At 44.1% G+C, this 16,562-nt stretch overlaps 1 protein-coding gene and 1 non-coding gene across 3 annotated transcripts in view; both read right to left on the bottom strand.

Moving 5' to 3' along the window:
- The window catches only part of igsf21a (immunoglobin superfamily, member 21a), a 176,478-nt gene that overhangs the window by 66,965 nt on the left and 92,951 nt on the right, over window positions 1–16,562 (bottom strand). The window lies entirely within an intron of this gene.
- Window positions 2,425–2,495, bottom strand: trnak-uuu (transfer RNA lysine (anticodon UUU)). Its single transcript has one exon. It is a non-coding gene; the product is annotated as a tRNA-Lys (tRNA).

Below are 16,562 nucleotides of genomic sequence, written 5' to 3' on the forward strand. Positions count from 1 at the left end.
CCCGGCTCCAACTCTGCACCATCTGGAGACATGAAAGGCAGGCCCCAGTGGGCATGCAGCAGCCCTCCCTCCTACATCGCTTCCTCCCTCCCTCTCTTTCCCTTCCATGCCAGTTTTAACAGCAGGGAATGGTTCTGCGGGAAAGGGGAGATGTTGGGATATTGTCCCCTCAGGAGCCGGGCTGCATGCTTCTGTTCCACATGGGGCCGTGTCCACCCTGTTCCCAGCAGCACCCCCTCCCGCGGCCCCCTCGATCCCATAGGACGTGTTTCCAGACTCCTAGGCCTGTGTAAGGCATGGTTATTTATAGGCCAGCTACCGCATCAGCCACCTTCCCGCTCTGCAACTCTACTACAGAAGACAAATAAGATGTCTTCATCCTGGCGTGCAGAGGGAATACGTGCGGCAGACGCCGAGGTTCTCTAGTTTAACATAGCTCATCATCAAGAGCCTTGCCCTTTTCGGGGAGAGTCCATGAAAAAGAGAAATGCACTGGCCGCGCTGCTTGGCTAACATTTGCGTTGGGAGGAAGGGCGCCTCTTCGCCGGACTGCTCCTGAGGGGCAATAACGCACACTAATAATATTCTGTCTCATCTTGGAAACACATCTGCTTCGCAAAGGTATACAGGCAATCACAAACAACCTTGTTTGTCTTTGACCTTTTTTCTTTTTTAATACCCCCTCCTCCCCGACACCTGCATAGCAGTCGGGGCTAGAAAAACACTCTTGATATATAAAGGTAGTAGGTCTCAGTGCAAGGACAGCGAGCGTCGTCTGCTCCCCCCCGTAACTGAAGGACAGGCAATTTTCATTAGCGAATTCATTAGCCTCGAGTGGGGCAAAATATGGCTTTAATGAGATTTATTTCCGTTCTTATAGTGATTCCAGGAGGCATTGAAACAGTGACAAAGAGGAGATGATCAGAGCATTGTTGCAAATGTGCCTCGAATAATGGCTCATCTCCATGCTAATTTGCTTAATATTGTACGATCACAATGGGGAAATTGTAAATCCGACAGGAAGTGCTGTACTCGACTGTTCCTTCAGCACAGGATGGCTTACTGTAAGCATATGTCACTGTGATTCTCACTGCACCCAGCCATTGGTTTCAAAACAGCAGGGTTAACTTGCTTTCAAGTGCTTGGAACCATCAGAGCACCAGACTAAGACAAAACTTGTTATGAAAGCCCAAATAAGCCCAGTTGTAATATTTTATAATGTATTTGTATTTTAATAATCATGCTCAGTTAATAAATAAAAATCCCTTTGCTGAGATGGAAGTGTGGGTGAGGTACAGTGGAGCTATCCATGTACCATCAGTGGAGCTATCCATGTACCATTTTCTTGTAATTATTATTGTTTTAAACAAGAAATCTCAATTTTCATCTAACCACAACACATATTTCACTGTATTTGTGACCTGTTGATTGATTATTAATGCAGTTTGTTTGGATCTTCCTATACGTTTCAATGACAAATAAAAATAAAATGATCCAAAATCAAGGTCATTGTAGGTGAAGTCAAGGGAGGTAATGCAGAGATGATATAATTGGCCTTGTAAGACCAAACTTCATTATTGTGTTAAGGTTTGCCCACCTTACCTCATAATAATGATATAATAATGATTCTGGCCAATCTTATAAAGAAAAGTTAGCCAAACAGCATTTAGTAAAGGTAATTAATTGGACAAATTATTCGATTTTTTTCTGTGAGAAGGTTGTTCATTCTAAAGTAGACATAGGTGGAAACTTTAGGCTGGATTTGAGAAAAAAAATCTTCAGACAGCGTCTAGCTGGAGTGTAGAATAAAACTCTCGGTAGAGTAGCACAGACAACAACCCTGGACTCTGTGATTTCAAAGCACTGCCACTACCATCATCACAAAACAACAATACTTGTTTTGGAAGAATGCTGTCCACCCTTCAGCACAGTAACAAAGACTAGAGAATCTGACAAGGAGCCTAAAGCTGTTTGGTGATTCAGCTTTCTGAAAAATGTATCTATACATAAAGCTTTAAACAGACTCAATAAAAGGCTTATTGTAAATGTTGACTGTGTACTGGGTTACTATTTTGCTCACTTAAAATAGTGTGATGATATAAAGTAAAGTGAAGTGATTGTCACATGTGATACACAGCAGCACAGCACATGGTGCACACAGTGAAATTTGTCCTCTGCATTTAACCCATCACCCTGAGTGAGCAGTGAGCAGCCATGACAGGCGCCCGTGGAGCAGTGTGTGGGGACAGTGCTTTGCTCAGTGGCCTTGGCGGACCGGGATTCGAACTGGCAACCTTCTGATTACGGGGCCGCTTCCTTAACCACTAGGCCACCACTGCCCCTAAAACGATAAATTGGCCAAGAGTTCGACAGTCTTAAGTATTGCTTACAATTCTATCTGTGCTCAAGAGAAATGGAAGATCTCGCCTGAACAGGGACTTGAACCCTGGACCCTCAAATTAAAAGTCTGATGCTCTACCGACTGAGCTATCTGCAAAAAAAAAAAAATCAGCATTACAGACAACACTGAAATTAATTTTTTTGTGCTTATGGCACCATGTAAACGAGTGGCACAAGTCAGGTATTTCATGGGAAAGAGCAGCGATTTTCAATGATAAAAGTTCAAATCTTCCGTGTTTCAAAGGCACTTGGAGCAAAAGGCCGCGGGAGCTGTTATTTGTATCCATGGATCTCTAAGCACAATCCATCCTTTTCATCCTGACCCATCACTCTGTAGAGCCAAACGGCAATTTCATGATGCGAGACATGCAAACAATACCATCAATAGTCATTGATCAATGGATCCTTATTTTCAAATACATCTATTGACAATAGTTCTGGTAGGGATGAGGGAGCTCCTGAAGTGGTCTGAACAATTAGGTTGCCATCCATCTCCAATGCCTCTTGGTTGCATTTTTGTCTGAGAACACCATTGATTAGCTCTTTCCTCAGTATGGGGTCTCGAACTGGACTTTCCAGTTAACTCAATGGAGAAAGGTTTACAGCGATCCCCTGCTGGGTCCTGTGTGTCGAAAACGTTGTTTGATCGATTTTATGCTCAGGCTGATGGCCTCATCTCTTCCCTCTCCTTTGGGTAAGTCGCAGTGGGGGGATGATGCTAATTTCCCTCCCTAGTTTTGCTCCATCGCGCAGGGCGGGAATCTCCAAGCACAAACATGCCATCCCATCCGGGGCCATCACTCTGATGTGGGTGAAGGCGACCACAGCAGATAAGAATGCCTTCATCAGGAACCTGGAACCCATCATGCGTGCAGAACGCCATCAGCTCTGTGTCGACAGCCGCTGTCAAAAATTGTGCACAGTAGATACCGGGCTCCTCCTGATACCCGTGGCATTATTTCTGCCACATTCCGTGGAACCGTTCTCTGGGCAACCCTAATAAATGGGCAAAAAAATCTATATCAGAATGATCAAGGCCCAGCAGGAAGCTTGAACACGGGAGGCTGAGGCTTTGTGCATGCACCCGGGCGGGTATCAGAACGGTGGATGTTTTGCCACCGATCCCAAAGTGTCACGCGGTCCCTGCACGCTGTCACTCATTTCCGCTCTGATACTGCGGGGGAAGTCGAGGATAGGGATTGGCTCGCGCGCACTCCCTGGCAGATTGGAGCGCGGGGATTACTCAGATCCGCTTCCCGGACCGGCGTCAGAACGCTGGGACATGGGATTGGGGACGGGCAGAAGGGGCGTGGGTGGTGTGTTAAAGGGGAGTGTAAACAGATCATATCAGGAGGTCAAAGCAGACAAAGATGCTATTTGAAAGTGAAGTGATTGACATTGTGAAACACTGTAGGACAGCACAAGGTGACACAATGAAATACGTCCTCGGCTTTTAACCCATCACCCTTGGTGAGCAGTGGGCAGCCATGTAACCACCACTGCCCCATTTTGCCCCATTCTGCTTTATTTCATCTTCATGGCAAAGCGTTGTTACAGTTTGTCAGTCTACTGGACAAGACAGGCTGACTGCTGGCTGCTTCTTTCTTCTGTCTTACAGGCATTGAAACCAAAGACAGCCAGACTGGGAGGAGTCTACTCCATCAGGGATTCATCTCTGCTTCTGATGCCAGAGATGTAGCATCTGTACCAGGCACTGACCTACTATAAAAATATGCAGAAGGAGCCGCCTTAATATTTCCCAGAAGTCCTCTGACAGGTCACCTTTGTCCCGTGTGCTAATTGCGAGCGGAAACATGCAGTCTAGTATCCTAAATATGCCATCAGTTTCCAGTCATATTTTTTCTTTCCTTACAGCCCCCTTGGCATGGTTCACAAATAGCCCAGTGGTTGTGATGCACAGACAATAAAACCACTTAAAAAGCTTCAGAGGTGTTATATAAGCCTTAAGTCCATGAAGAAGCAAAATGCTCTATTACATAATTCCAGGGCCACGGCTAAAGCGTGAGTATTTTCAAAAGGAACGTGAAATGATTACTCTTAGCATGATGCAAGGCTGCATACAGGGTGCCATCAATTACACATATCATCTCATAACTAATGAGTGTGATCAGTGGACGCTTGGTGGAGCCCAGAGATAACTGCACTGCTGATGTATGGGTATCGTTGGTCCTGTCTGGGTTAGGGCATCTGCAAGACTTCCCGGTTGGCTTGTGCAAAACCCCAGATACCAGGATGCAGGGCTTTTTTTTATATGCATCTCGTTGTCATGGCGTTCACCGAAAGGGCATCTTATGCCACAATTTTCTCCTTGCTCTACAGATGCAACTAGGCACACAAGGGCACATGAGCAGGAAGACAGATGGTCCAAAAGACATTATGGGCCACAGTGGACCAGCCACGTCTGCATATGTTTAGAGCAGTGTAGAAGATCTCATATCCCCCCTCCCCTCACGTCTTCCCCACCAGCCCCAGGATGAGTGCTCTCGCCATCTGTAACTGCTGGTAATAAGGCAAAAAGGGCAGCACGATGCTCTGCATTCTACATTGTGTAAAATGTTACCTCTGCTTATGCAAGATGTGGCAACATTCATTTGTACGAAAATTAGTTTGTACCATTTTATGTTTTTTTTTTTAAATCAGCTGCTGTTTTTTTCTGTTATGTATTTAAATGTGTTTGTGTGGCAGTGAATTGTAGAAAATACAGGACACCTTGCAGACTGCCATTCTATGGTGCCGGAATAAAAAGAAAGTAAACATCTCTAAATTGCATTCTGCATTGAACATTGGGGCATTTTCTCCAGTACATTTTGCAACCTAAAATGAAATCACCATGTGCATATTTTGTAATTGACTTTCCTCCCCCGGAAATGCAAGCATGTGCATACAAATGATATGCAAGGAGAGCGGGCAATTCCTAAGGCAATAAGCAAACTACCTCGGTTTGCAGGCTTTCTGGGTTACACCTATTTAAAACCTGGCTCTGGCTCTGTGAGGTAAGCCTTATCAGTAATCCAGTGGAGGGAATTCACTTTTATTTCACGATGATGAGGTGTCAGGCAGGTTACTGAGGATTAACATACAGATTTCAACCAATCTGCATCCTGAGTTTTTAATATTTTTTTCTTCTTCATGCATTTATTTATTTATTTTTTACCCACAGTGGGGTAAAATATTCATCAATCTGCGATGTACAGGGCATTTCATGCTTAAACACATCAACTTTCTAATCCCTGCTGCAGTGTAGGCCCTTTTTTCAATTTTAATAAGTCATGCTTGAATCAAAACAGCAGAAACAGACGGTGCAAACATTTTGTGACCAATGCTCGCTCACCCAGGGTGACTCTCTCTCCACTGCTGTGCTCTACTTTAACCCACGCAGTTCATTTACAGCGCAAAGAAAATTCTCATTTAATATTAAATGAGCCCTCCCTTTTTCCCACCCTGAATTTCCAGATCCGTTTGTGTTTGTCACGTGGCATTGAAAGACACGGCTGTTTTGTGGCTTGATGTTCTGAGCAGGAGCTGAAACCAGATTTTCCAAATGGTCATCAAATATTCATACCGCACTTCTTTCCCTACAGGGACCTTCTACTATTCTCTACCAATTCATGGGGAATGCAAAATCTGGGGAAAAAAACTATATAAAAAATTGGGCAATTAGCAGTTGACAAAATATACAACAGACATGCCGAGTAGCGGTGAGGCTTTACTGTCTACGACAGATCTGTTAATTAGCATTTATCTGATACCTCCAATCAGAAAAAGCTATTCTGACAGCTCGAGGGAAGTCATCCAACTCCCAGTGAAAGCCTGTCAAACGGCACAGTTTTAACCCTGCACACCATTTGCATGAATTCATTCACTTTGCCTTCTTGCCCACAAAGTTCTACAGATGGTTTTTAATGCATAACAAGGCCTTTGCTTGTTGGGTCTGATCTTGTGTCTGGGATGAGTTTGTAGGGTGGTAGGATATGATGGCTCCCACTCCTGCCCTGTGATTGGGCATTTAACTTCATCTAATCAGATGAGGTTTGGTGAAAAATCCCCTTAAGCCACACCCACACCTTTGACAACAAAGCTTCACTCTAACTACCACAGGGTAGTGACCACTGATTTTTTCTTTTTTACTGTATTCGAGCATTTAAATTTTATTTTAATCATTTTTACATCATCATTTTTACATAGAGATTCTCCTTTGGTGATTCTCCTTATAACAGCCTACAGCCAAGCCTAATAATGTAGACATTTACACTGAGCAAGTGGTGAAAATAAACCGTGTTAGTAAACCAAAGAATACAGCTGGGCAAGCCGCTACAAGGGTCCCAGCTGCTGTTACATTAAAGGGCTTCCGAGTGCCAAGAGCACTCTGAGGAGCCAACACGTTTTTTTTTTCACAACTCCAATGTGAGAGTCCCATTGGGCCGAAAGAATGGCTCAGAGACCCCAGATGTGTACATCCTCTCCGCCTGGCGGTCCACAGTGGCCTGGGATGTGTGGATGGACTGTGGGGATGAGAGGGAGCACACGCTGACAGAGCTGCTAATGTGATGGGACAGGCTGGACTCCATGACCATTTGATCTCTGGCCTCTGAATGATCTTGGATACCCTCCCTCCAACAGGCACATTCTCACCATAGAGAGGTTTGCGCTGTAGACCTCATTACTTTGTGTGTCAGCAATATGACCAATGGCAGCTGTTGATGATCCCCATATGGCAGTGGTTGACCTAGCAGGTAACAACATATCTTATTCACACAATCTTATTGAAATATTACTGGACATTAATGCACACCAATTGTTTGAATAAACTGGGCTCTTTTTTGTTTATAAATTAAAGCATCACACTTTTTCATAACAGTAAAATATGGCATCTACCAGAATCAACAATTGCTTATTTTGACAAATTCGAATAACTAGTAAATTTCCCTCCATTACACAGCACTCCTGATGTGCAGTGTAAGCCTGGAAACGGCTGGCTTATTACTAATTAATAACAATGAATGAGCCTAATGAATAAATCAGTAAACAAAGCTAAACGCATAGGTGTTTACAACACTGACACAAACCCCTTACGGCCCAGTCGATCCGTGCCGGGCCTTAGTGAAGTTCTCGCCCTCCCGCCCTCATCCATCTGAAGTTTACTCTGCTGATACAAGATCCATCTTGCAGCACATTGGTTGGGGGGGGGGGTCTTCTCTGGCGTTAAAAGCCACTGCGGAGAAATGCAGGCTAATGGCTTCCAAATGGCAACACAAGCTCGGAGAGAAGCCCGAGTGGGGAGAACATTGAGGCGTCAGGGTTGGCTCATTTGTGGTGGCGGAGGTCTGGAAAAGCATGGCCTTCATGCACTCAACTTCACCCAGGAAGAAGGAAAAGAAACAAAGAGAAAAAGTGCGTTACAAATTTCTCGTTATCGCTGTGGGAGGCTGGGAAACGGCAGCAATGTTTGAGAGACAGCCTGGTCCGCTGGCGAGGGCTGGGGGGATTTCAAGGCCTTGTGATCAAGCAGCACTGGCTAATGAAGCGGCAGACAACAGCGTCACATGGCAGTACAGGCGAGAGGGAGAGCTGGGGCACAAATGGGAAACAGAGCGGCATCTCGCGCTTTTTCTCCCCCTTTTCCATCTCCTTTCCCCACCAATCTCCTGTCATTAGTCTGCATCCTAGTGTAGTGCACATCACCACTGCAAACAAGGGCTGTCAGGCAAAAACAGGGGAAAAGAAATTGAGGGGAAAAAAACAGAAATGCTATTGTTCCTTTGCTGCTCTTGGCCCGTGGAAAATAGCAGTAAAAACCCACATGAAGTGATGTGCAGGATTTCTTCTCTGAAAGAGGCGTTATCCTTTTAAAACCTCCTAAATTTGATCTGAGTGATTATATCAATTTTTGGGATTTTCTGTATTCAGCTGTTCAGAGTTCACATTAAAGATATAGTCAGAAAAAATTTAAATAACACTATGCTTGTTCATATTTTATTATGCACTCTCTCCAGGATTTTTAAAATCATAATGACTTTTTTTTACACAGGGCACCAAACGGGCTGGGAAGGACCTGGTCATTTCCATGCATGCTGTCAGTACCCAATCCATGCCTGCGGTGCCGTGCACTCTGTGCTCTCGCCCAGAACTGATGGCTCGTGATGCAACTTTTCATGAGGAGTGGAATGTTTCTGCAATAGGCCAGTATAATCAAAATCTCTTCAGTTGGCCAGCAATAATTGTCTTATAACAAACCTTGTCAGTATTTTGCATTAAATACTGACATTAAATACGCAAAACATGGCTCGCATTTCAATCACCTCAAAAAGACATTTCAAAACATTTCTTGTGTCTTGAAAGATATTCTTGACATGTTTCTTCATGTTTCTTGACAGGCAGTACTAGACCCATAGGTCTATGAGCCTTACACAACTATGACCCTTGTGCCACAAAAAACAAACAAACATGGTGAAGATGTCTTTGGGCAGAGAAGGCAAACACAGAACATTCTAACCCCGCCCCCGGAGGACTAACTAACTGTCCCCTAGGCTACTGCTTATGATGAAAAGCCGGGCTGAGTTTCCCTCACAGGGGCTAAATAAATCTCTCCCCGGGCAGCAGAGCAACGGGCGCTGTGGGGTCATGTGGGAAATTTATTATTTACCCACATGTGCCCCTAAATCACCCTTCTTCACACACGTCCTTTGTAAAGGGCCTCCAAAGGAACAAACCTGGCGATACAATGCTGCAGTGAGAGTGAAATTGGTACTTGTCAGAATACAGCAATTTATTTATTTATTTACTTACTTACTTACTTATTTGTTTTATAGATTTTGGTTATATTTTAATCTTTGTCTTTTGTCCACTATCTTTTATGTGGGTCCTGTGTACAGCACTTAAACTTGGATTGGCTTTAAGTTTAGATAAAGTTTGGATTGGAATTTTTTTACCTAGCGCCCTTGACAGCAGGAGAAAACCAGAGAACTCGGATGAAACCCACGCCAACACGGTGAGAGCGTGCAAACTTGGACTCGAACTCATGACCTTGACGAGTGAAGCCAGGTCGCCAACCACCATGCCACCACATGGCCCCACAGCATCCAGTCTACTCTATATTTAAGAGAAAGTAAGAGAAAAGGCAGGCACTGCATCTACATAGTAAATGTACATCAGTTGTATATCAACTCTGTAGGCGTGAATAGATTAAATAATGCACTCAGGACCCATCGGCACAATTATTTTTAGTAATATGCACAATAGCTTTAGACCAGCCGATCAGTCATCTCATTAATTCATTAACTGTGGGGTGCCAGAAAAAAAAAAAATCCTGCATTCACATTGTAAACCTACGAGCCCGGAGACCAGGAATCTACAAAAGTATTATAATCCAGTGTGGGGTCCCAATATGGAACACCTTCAGGTGGTTGAAAAGAGCTGTCAGGATGGTGTCCCTGACGCTGGCTGCAATCAGCCGGGCTGCCTCTTCTGGGGTTAGTACCTGTAGCGCCTTTGTGTGCCGGCTCTTGATGGAGAGGCCACTCGGCAATCAGCGGTCAGGCGCAACACTTGTGGAGCCCCCGAGAGCCGGAGAGCCCTCCCCCCCTCTGTGTTTCATTAAAGCCGCTTCTGCATATTAGGCAATTAGGGAGTCTTTCAAAAGAAGAGCGCCCCTCGGCAGGTGGAGTGTCAGACGGCGGCGAACGCGCCGCTGAGCCGCAAACTACCGCCGGAGCGTATGCATCGCGACGGGTGTGCGCCGCGCCGATAATGACACCCTGCATTTGCATGGCCTGTTTAGAAGCGCTTCACAAAAACGTGGCACCTGGCAGGAAAACGGTACAACTGCTCTGACGCGCAGTGAGTGGGAAGGAGAGAAGAAGTCGTTTGGTAATCATCTCTTTGTACATTTTTTTATATATTTTTTTATTTTTAACTTGCCCAGATTACGACTCGCGGCACAATAGACAGCATCGCTGAGAATTGTGAGACACTTTCTTACAAAAGCCACCGCTCAGAGTCGACGTACAGCCTGTTCGCGTACGCACATAACAAGTGTCGCAAATGAGTGTTAACTCAGCCTTACGCTGACGGGTGACAAACGAAAGGAGGAAACGACAGACATTCAGCTGTAGCACCTTAAAAGATGGTTTTGTTGGGTTCAAATTACGCAAAGCCATTATTAATAATGCATTTCTGATGGTGCATTGAAGCTCTTTTGGAAGTCCTTACTGGAAACGATTTACGTTTAGCTTTGTAACACGTCCAAGTGTCGTCTGCTTATTTTCTTCCAAGCACAAGCACTTTGGTTTCCTTTCTTTTCTCTTTTTTTGTTCCGCCTTATGATAAAACCACCTCAAATTAATAACATCTCACCGATACGCTTCTAGGGAAATAATATCCGCAGTCAGTGCAGAGGGAAAGGTTTGAAACTGTATTTTCCCTTCACCTCTTTTAACGCCTGAGCGAGTTAAGGATGTGCTCCGGTGACAGCAAACACCTCGAATTGCGGTGGTCCGCCCGATTCTGGGAACCCATGCCTGACTTGTGGTGTTAGAGGTTCCCGAACTGCCTCGCTGTCGCTCGGAATAGTTTAGTCTCCCTTCTTTCGAGAAGAGTTTCAAGAAACTGTTTCTGATTCAGAATGCCAAGTGCGTTTGTGTGTGTGTGTGTGTGTGTGTGTGTGGCTGTGCGTGGTGTGTACTAGGGTGTGGTTCATATCCATCTCCGAAACGACCCCAGCATTTTACTTGATGAGCCGAACTAATCTGAGGCAGCCATTGTGAAGAGAGATGTGCCATTACACCCCGCGCTGCCCCTGGGAGAACCCCCCTTTAAATTAATCTTCGCCGTTTCATTGCGCCATAAATATCTGTGTTTGCTTGTGTGGGTCTGTTGCAACACTTCCCCTAGACAAAGCATTAAAACAGAGCGGGGGTGAGATGCTTTTTTAATGATGCCAACTCGCTCAGAGGGGATCAAACTCGCACACAGGATCAAAAGGTGAGGATAATAGAGGAAAAAAAAAAGAATAGAAACACAAAGACATGAAAGCCCAGAGAAACGGCCCCCAAAATCTCCTGTTGGTAGTAACATGTACAGATCATAAAAAATGGAAGACATCTGAGCAGAAAAACACCTTTGTCCTTCCAGGAGAGAACTACAGTGCGTTCGGCGAAGACGTTTTGCCTTTGAAGATAAACTGAAGTTGACTGTATTTGTGTGTGTGTGTGTGTGTGTGTGTATGTGTGTGTATTGTGCTGGTGGGGGTACATAGCATCTGCCCCCCATTTGACATCCCGACACATACAACACAAAGCAGATGGTGCTAGAAAATGCTTGACTGTACAAATGGCCACACCACTGTGCTGCAAATCAACACAGCAAGCTTTTGAAAATGGAGATAATGGGCTAACAAGAGTAAGGTCAACCACACACACACACACACACACACTCTTTACAGAGCTACGTCGTCTCAAGCCAAGCCAGAATGCTGCCCGCTCTTTTCAACCGCAACACCAAGGCTCCATGTGACCCACCGGGCCCAGGAGACTGGACCACAACAGACCCACAGCCTGGGGGCTTGGCCCGGCCGCGAGGTGATGCCTCTGAAGCGCCTCTCCCCACACCGCGCCTGGCTCGGCCTCCGCCGCTGGCCCGCCTCCCGTTCATCAGGGGCCACTTGCTGCAGCCGCACATTCAGCACGGCCTCCCGATAGCGGCCGAAAAGCGGCTTGTGCCGGAGATGCTTTAACAGCCTTTAAAAAGAGACGTAAAGAGAGATTTATCTGATACGGAGAGCTCCTGCTCATGTTTATGCATCTCTCGCTTTTTACATTGCTTTATGTGACTATGTGGATTGGGGTAATTGTGTTGGTAAATGGTACGTCTGTCCGCAGAGCAATATTTTGCATGTGTGCGAGGGGAACGACGACGGGGCTTTTAAATCAAGATTATATGTTGGCCACTGAAAATGATGCCAGCCATGCATTTAAGGCACAAAAAATACGCTCCTGTGGAAGTAGCATCTTCTAAAAAAACATGCATATTGCACAGACCCATTGCCAGAGATAGCTACATTTAGGAGCAACAGTGTAAAACAATGTTATTTTTACAAATCTGGTTATTAATTACAGTTGCTGTGTGACGTAAAGCTACTTTTGGAAATTGCTAATTAGATTTTTGAGGTTCCTAAAATAAGCATGCCTCGGAAGTTCCTCGGAATAAACCTCTAATTAAACTCTAATTCAACTTCATCCCAACTTCATTTAGTGTGCAGGTTGAAAGCCTTGGGGGGGGGTCATGTGCAGAACTTTCAAAAAAGAAACCTGTAGAAGGACGTCTTTAAGCAGCCATCACTGATATTTCAATGAGAAAGCAAACAGGGTTTTATTTAGACATTTCTTCTGTATTATTATTGATGTTATTATTTTTAAAAAGCCCTTTTTTAATGCAGGTGGGCTGTGCCTACATAAATCCATCAATATGTAAAAAAAAAAAAATGAGGTTGGAAGCCTCGCCAGGAACCAAGATGAAGAAGAAGCACAGTGGAAAATAAGAAGTACCAGAAACCAGAAATTAGAATAAATTCATGTTTTCTTCTCTTGATATTCCAATAAAATAATCTTATCTAGTCACTGGCTCATTCCAGTCATTATATGGACTGGATGAGCTTTTCATGCTTCTGCACAAGAGCAGCTGTGTGCAAATTCACTTTTCAAATATTCCTATCCTCGTAAATGATCACTTAGAGCAAGGTGGGAAATATTCTCCACAAAAGTAATGGCCCTGAAAAACTTTCTGATGCATGATTAGCACAAGAGCCCATGGCACCGGAATGGTGGCCTGTTGGTGGGGCGCGTCACTAAGAGTGACTTGCTTTAAATAGTATTTATCTTGCTACGATTTTTCCCTCGGCTGAAAAGTCAAATTAGCAATTAGCCGTCTTTCCAAAGATGTAAGAAGCAAACACAGTTAAAAGTAGACAGACGTAACTGTTCCTCAGAACTTCCAAGGTTTCACTTGTGAAGTCAGAGTACATCATGTTGAAGTGCTTTGTTGTAGGAGCCCAAAAAAAAAGAATTTCTTCTCCTGTTATCTTGTCAAAAGACTAAATTGCTAATAAGAATTTGTAATGGATGTTATTGATGAAAAGACCCATTTTTCATCTGGTGAATTTCCTCGTCCTAACCTTCGTTCACGCCAGGCTCTGTACGAGTTGTCTCACTGCCACCCCTGTGCCGGAGCAGCGTAAACATCACACTGTAAGCGCATATGCCATCCGAGGCCAAGGCCAATGAGTCAGAGCGGTTGCCGCTAGCGATGCAGGGATTTGCTGTCTGAGTGTACGCGTGGATTGAGATTCAGGACACATGACATTAGTAATTCCATTGACAATCAATCAACTGAAATTGATTTATTCAAAAGGAAAGGGTACCAATGTGTTTTTTTTTTCTTTAGAAGTTTCATTGACCATAATTTATGCGAAACTGACATGACTGTTTAATTGCATTTGTTAATGGTCCCCTATTATGAAAATTTCAGTTTGTGAGACTCATCTAAGAACAAGGAGGCCAGAGCAAGACACTTATCCCTGAGTGTCTCCGGGGGGGGGGGACTGTCCCTGTAAATACTGATTGTAAGGCACTCTGGATAAAGGCGCTGCTTAAATGTCAATGTAACATAAAAAGTCAATGAGCCAAACCTGCACCTTGAGGAGAAAACAGACTCTCTCTAAAAATGCAGATTTCAATTGGCATTCGGATATGAAACTGGAACGATGCACAAAGCCCTGCAGACAAAACAAATAAGGGTGTGCCTTCACACAAGTTTGGTTCCAATGGATGTAATTACACTGGCAGTACATCTAGTTATGGGCCTCTGCTCATCGCTGGACTGGTTGTGGAGTAATGCCCACAGGAAGCGCTCGGAGAGTCTTAGTTTATTGATGGCAGTATTCCTGAAATCAACAAACGCACTCAAGCCACAAAATAGGAAAAAAAAATAATAAAGGGTATTTCTGGGGTAAAAATAAGGGCACCTCATGTCCTGTCATTATCGGCTTGAGTCGTGGCGCTCTGTCCCGTTCACAGTCTGTCTGTGCTGCACCGGAGGCTTTAGTGTTCTGAAAAAAGCCCGTACAGGGAATCAAATTTTAATAATCTAGGAATGTGGTGACTGTTATACTTACAAAAAAAAAAGAAAAGGATTTCATTTTTCTGTGATGCCACTTGGCTCCTGCTGCCTGAGTCATTAGCTTGGTGAGGAAAACGGTTTAACCAGACCATAGATAATCCCGGCTGAAATGGAGGGCCAGCGAAGACAGCCTGGAATCTCTGCACTCGCTATAATTACAACGAACACCATGGATGAAAGGGCCTTTTTTGTAGTTTGGTTTTCACAGATTCCAAGGGTTATACGTTTGAAAAATAAAAGCAAGAGGAGATGAAAGCTTCAGGTTTATTCTCATTACGGCACAATTGCAGCCTGAAAATAGATTGAAAAGCTTTTTTTTCCCTCTATTTGCTTGAGTTGTTCACCATTTCAAGCACAGCATTCCGGTTCTGAAAGCCTTCATGGGGTGTTAAGAGGCATGGATAATTAATCAGATCTGATTTGTTCACGCTTTTGACTTCTCATTGGCCACATTTGGCAATTATTGTTTGATCATTTTGTTGCACCCGGGACAGCAGTCCTGGGCTTTTCAGTAATTTTGTTCTGAATTTTTTTTTAAATCAGATCACATTAAAAAACTATTTCACCAGGAGCAATGAATAAACTAGGAAAATAAGCCATTTCAATATTAATTCCACTGGCACGCCAAAATGTATGATTTAAAAATTATGTTAAACATTCTGCAGTTTGTTCTTAACAAGCATTTTCCTAAACTGATAACATGTCATATAAGGAAGCACCACTAGATGGAGCTGCCTGATGTTGAACATGCAATTAACCAAGGTAATATAGCACACAAGCCCAGAACAGTCTTCCAGACTACATTAAACCACCGGCCGGCTGGTTTAATCACAAAGTGCACATGGTTACTCTGTGTGGGTGGGTCCAAATCCTGAACCGTCAAGGTGCAACTGAGGTCCCCTTGAGCAAGACACCGTCCCCACACACTGCTCCCCGGGCTTATTTCATGGCTGCCCACTGCTCACTCCGGGTGGTGGTTTAATGCTGGGGACACATTTTGTTGAGCACACCGTGTGCTGCAATGTTTCACAATCATGTGACTTTCACCTTAAATGACACAGATACATGTCAATTTAGCCCCAACATGAAAGAAACTTAACCTTCCAAAATAGTTTGCTCAATACAACTTTGCTGCCTTCTGTTAAAAACAATGATGACAAGAGTGGTTTCAGCTACTGAAACAAAGCCGTCAAACTGAGGCTTCTGAGCATCCAGCATCACTTAACATCGGTGAATGCACAATTCTAATGTAAAGGAATCTATTGGGGTCTTCCACCTGTCATTCTTCTATATTGTACATATTGTAATATAATGAAAATATTTCTATATTTTTGACAGATTTAAAACACTGAAACAGCAATCATACTCCTACAGCTCCTGATTGAGGTGTGCAATAGAAACCACCTAGGAAAACCTCTCCAACAAAAGTGCCAAGCTATCTGAAAGTGTCCTGAGCCAGTGAAGATAATAACGTCAGGTGGAGGGATGGATTCTGCACAGCAGCCTCACCAAATAGCAGACTGATTGTGGAATTAAATCAAACAATCTGGACCCCACCAGTAACAGTCAATGACACTCAAGTGACTAAACAAGTGCATCAGATGCTGCCCCAGCCACAGTAAATGTAACAAAGACAGGCTTTTCTATTATCCCTGTTACGTTAAAAACCAATTTAATCAGACATGTATGCCCACCAGCTAAATACCAGCCATCAGTGAAACAGAATGGCTTCTGTCACAGGTTTTCAGCATATTTACTAAAGTTAGCTTGGTATGCCTTTGTAAGAAAAATATAAAAAAGCCCTGAAGCTTGGCTGCACTCACAGAATAGCAGCACTTGAAGTATTTTGTAAGAGTGGCAGTCGCCTGTCTGTCAAGTGCATTATGGGGGAAGAGTTCACAGAAGATGTTTGTCTTCCTTTTTTTCTCTCTCTCTCTCTCCCCTGATTAACTGGGAATTTGTGCTTGGTG

This window comes from Denticeps clupeoides, chromosome 12, assembly GCF_900700375.1.
Source record: "Denticeps clupeoides chromosome 12, fDenClu1.1, whole genome shotgun sequence".
Taxonomy (NCBI): Eukaryota; Metazoa; Chordata; class Actinopteri; order Clupeiformes; family Denticipitidae; genus Denticeps; species Denticeps clupeoides.